At 40.8% G+C, this 4,421-nt stretch overlaps 1 pseudogene; it reads right to left on the bottom strand.

Moving 5' to 3' along the window:
• Nucleotides 1-2,197, bottom strand: LOC102838942 (annotated as a pseudogene).
• Nucleotides 2,198-4,421: the final 2,224 nt, after the last annotated feature.

Genomic DNA, 4,421 nt, shown 5'->3' with positions numbered 1-4,421 from the left:
TTAAGGCAGGGCTACTTCCTGAATAAGTGGCAGCAGTGTTTCACCTGATCCCAGATCCCACAGGGCTTCTATGACTTTGTCATTCTGGAGGGTGAAGATGAAAGGGGTTGAGAAAAGGGGTCACCACGGCAACCATCAGGGACACAACCCTGTTGTGGTCAGATACCTGAGTTTGCTTGGGTTTCACGTACAGGAACAGGCAGCTGCCATACTCTATGATGACATAGGTGAAGTGGGGAACACAGGCTTTCCTCCGGCGAGAGGCTCAGGAGATCTTGAGGATGGTGGAGATGATGTAGGTGTAGGAGCTCAAAGCGCCAACGATGATGAAAACAGCCATTAAGAAGAGGATGAACTCTGTGAATAGAGTGTTGTCACAAGATAGTTTGAGCAATTGCCCTCTGTCACAGAAAAAAGTGTTCATCACGTCGGATTTGCAAAAGGTCAACTGAAATATGGCATATAGACTGGCCAGATCTGAAATAGGAGCCCAAACACCCAAGACACCACCCAGGTGCAGGTGCGACTGTTCATGATAATGTTGTACCTCAAAGGATTATAGACTGCGGGAGACCAGCTCTCCACGGGGGGTCGTGGGACACGAGAGGAGATGCAGAGTCGGCGGAGAAATGAATGAATGGCTTTCTCAGTCCTCCTGCTGTCCAGCTTGTTGTTCTGGCCCGGCTCAGCAAGTCTTTATTTTTATACTTAAAACTACACAGTACATAATGAATTGACACTTTGATCTTTTCTTGAATTATTACACAGTTAATCACAACATTCTTGCACCTGGTCATTAGACAACTTTGACAAAAATATTTCTGTAATGTTCAAACTGACTTTCATCTCCTTTCCCAGTATGTGATACACTGTTTCTTCTTGTTTCCACTAAAAGATTAAGTCAAACTTTACACAAATCATTTCTACTTATCAGACCCCTGATTATATTTTCTAAGTAACATAAGTTTCTACTAATCATCAATGCTTGCACTGTCTTATTCCTACTAATTATCAACCTTCTATCCTACATAATGTACTATTATTTTCATAATAAAAAGTATTACTAACATCTACTTATTTATTTTTCTGAAGTATTCATTAAATTGCTTGGAAGCTATGTGGCATAAAGCCCAACCTGGCTAATTGCTGCAGGAAATGTAGATTATCAAGTCAAAACTAACCTTCACTTAAGTTCATTATTTTCTGCTTATTTACACAGGTGCTTGTATGTAGGGGTTTGTGAATTCTGGCTGGTGACTGATTGTGGTGAGGTCTATAGGGGTCGGTCAGCTTGACTTTAGTTTGCTATCTGCTTCTGTGGCATAGTGGTTACGAATCGGACTGCGAACCTTAAGGTCAGCGGTTCAAAACTACCAGCCGCTCCGCGGGAGAAAGATGAGGCTTTCTACTCCCGTAAAGATTTACACCCTCGGAAACCCTGTACAGGGTCGCTATGGGTCGGACCCGACTCGATGGCACTCAATAACAACAACAACAATCTGTGGTTTCATAAATGCAGTTGCTTAAGCTTTCTATGAAAGGGAGTAATTTACACAATTCTCCTTGTATTCAATCCACCGAAGCTGACAGCAATTGTTGCTAAGCCAGTTTTTCCTAAGGTTTGTAGAACTCATAGTGAAAGGCTGTGAATATGGCCATATTATATATTTTTACAAGCAAATTCAAGATTTCCCTAAAGAGAAGATAGAAAGCGACTTCTGAGAGCCATCTGTCTTGTATGATGACCTTTCCATCTGCCGGAACTGTGTCAAGCAGCAGAAGTGAAGTCATTCTCTACATTCAACCGCTTCCAGCAATAGACAGCCACATAATGGTCCACAGCCATTGCTGCCAGTAATGTAAATTCTGAGGTCCCTATGTCAAGGTACAACTAGAGCTGAGCCATACAGGCAGATCATGATAATCTCAGCATCCCAGGAAGCAGCAGTCCCCAGAGCATCATGGGAACAATAATGGTCATGATCAGAATCTCCAGGACAGAGAGGTGACCAAGGAAGAAATACATGAGAGACTGCAGACACTTATTAACACAGACAATCGTGATGATAACTGAGTTTCCCATTACTGTCACTGAATAGAAAAGCAAGAAGGTGACAAAAAGGATATAACGTAGTTCTTGGGAGCCAAGGAAGCCAAGGAGATAAAATTCAGTTGCACTTGAGTAGTTCCCCAACATTGAGTTTGTGCTCTTGCTCCTTGTGAAATTTAGAGAACAAGGAAATTTCAAAGTGGGTTCTGACTCACAACACTGTATGTTTCTGAGGAACAGCTGGTGGGTTGGTGAGTCACCAACCTTGCAGTTAACAGTCCAGTTATAATTAACTCTATTTTGAATTAATTAATTTAATGGCTTTCATGTACATAGGACTATTAAGAATGTCCACTTCAGTTTGTAGTTGCTTTGATAAATATATTTTTCAATTGGAATGCCTAATTCATCTAATTTTCAAAATTTTTAGCATAAATTTGTTCATCTATCCATTGTTATACTTTTAATTGTATACATTATGATAAGCCCTGTTTCTACTTCTGATACTGATCATTTATATTCTCTCTCTCTCTCTCTCTCTCTCTCTCTCTCTCTCTGTCTGTCTCTTTCCCCACGGATACTAGGGATTTATCAATTTTATTAATCTTTTCAAAGTTGCATCATTTTAACTCACTTGTTTGATTCTATTCCTTGTCTTGTTGTTGCTAAGTGCCATTGAGTCAGTTCTGACTCATAGCAACCCTATGAGTAGGGCTTCCCAGGAGCAGCTGGTGAGCTTGAACTGCCAACCTTGCTGTCCAGCACATTAACCCACAGAGAAAACTCTAATTATTTGTGTCTCATTGACATATGCTCTCACCTTAATTACTTCCATAATTCTAAGTTTTGTTAAATTTGCTGTTCTTTTTCCAGCCTGTTGTTGTTATTAGGTGCCATCAGCCGGTACTGACTCATAGCGACCCTATGTACAACAGAACGAAACACTGCCAAGTCCTGGTCTTACCTCACAATTATTGCCACGATTGAGCCCATTGATGTTGCCACTTTGCCAATCCATCTCGCTGGGTGTCTTCCTCTTTTTCTCTGATCCCCCACTTTACCAAACATGATATCTTTCTCCAGTGACTGGTCCCTCCGAATACTATGTCCGAAGTATGAGAGATGAAGTTTGGCCATCTTGGCCTCCAAGGAGCACTCTGGCTGCACTTCTTCTGACACAGATCTGTTGGTTCTTTTAGCATCCCATGGTACTTTCAATAATCTCTCCTCCAACACCATAACTCAAAAACATCAATTCTTCTACCGTCTTCCTTATTCACTGTCCAGCTTTCACATGCATATGAGGTTATTGAAAATACCATAGTTTGGGTCAGGCGCACCTTAGTCCTCAAACTGACATCTTTGCTCTTCGACACTTTAAAAAGGTCATGTGCAGCATATTTGCCTAATGCAACACATCGTTTGATTTCTAAACTGCTGCTTCCATGAGTGTTGATAGTTGATCCAAGAAGAATGAAGTCCTTGACAACTTCAATCTTTTCTCCAGCTTCTTGAGATGGAAAATATACATTATTTCTTTTTCAACTTTTTCATCTTATCTAAGGATCTCTGGTTAATGAGTCTTCCACCAATCCTGATGCCACAACTTTCTTCATATAACCCAGCTACTCGGATTATTTGCTCAGCATACAGGTTGAATAAGTATGGTGAAAGAATACAACCTTGTCACACACCTTTTTCATTTTAAACCATTCAGTGTTCCCATGTTCTGTTTGAACAACTGCCTCTTGGGCCAGGTACAGATTCCTCATGAGCACAATTAAGTGTTCTGGAATACTCATACTTTTCAGTGTTGTCCACAGCTTGTCATGATCCACACAATCAAAAGCCTTTGAGTAGTCAATAAAACACAGGTAAACATCTTTCTGATATTCTTTGCTTTCAGCTAAGATCCATCGGACATCAACAATGATATCCCTCACTTCACAGGCTCTTCTGAATCCAGCTTGAACCTCTGGAGGTTCTCTTTCAATGTATGATTGTAGCTGTTTCTGTATTACCTTTAGCAAAACTTTACACGCATGGGATATCAAAGAGATTGTCTAATGACTTCTGCATTCTGTTGGGTCACCTCTCTATGGAATGGGCACAAATACAGATCTCTTCCAATCAGTCATCCAGATAGTTGTCTTCCAAATTTCTTGGCAGAGATGAGTGAGTGCCTCCTGTGCCACCTCACTTTCTTGAAAGATTTCAATTTTGATTCCATCAATTCCTGGTGCCTTGTTCTTTGCCAATTCCTTCAATGCACCTTGGACTTCCTAAAGCATATTGGCTCTTGATCATATGCTACCTCTTGAAATGGTTGAACATTAACCATTTCCTTTTGGTAGACTCTGTGTATTCCTTT

The sequence above is a fragment of the Chrysochloris asiatica genome, unplaced genomic scaffold (genome assembly GCF_000296735.1).
Source record: "Chrysochloris asiatica unplaced genomic scaffold, ChrAsi1.0 scaffold00041, whole genome shotgun sequence".
Lineage (NCBI taxonomy): Eukaryota > Metazoa > Chordata > Mammalia > Afrosoricida > Chrysochloridae > Chrysochloris > Chrysochloris asiatica.
This window is presented reverse-complemented; position numbering and strand designations above follow the sequence as displayed.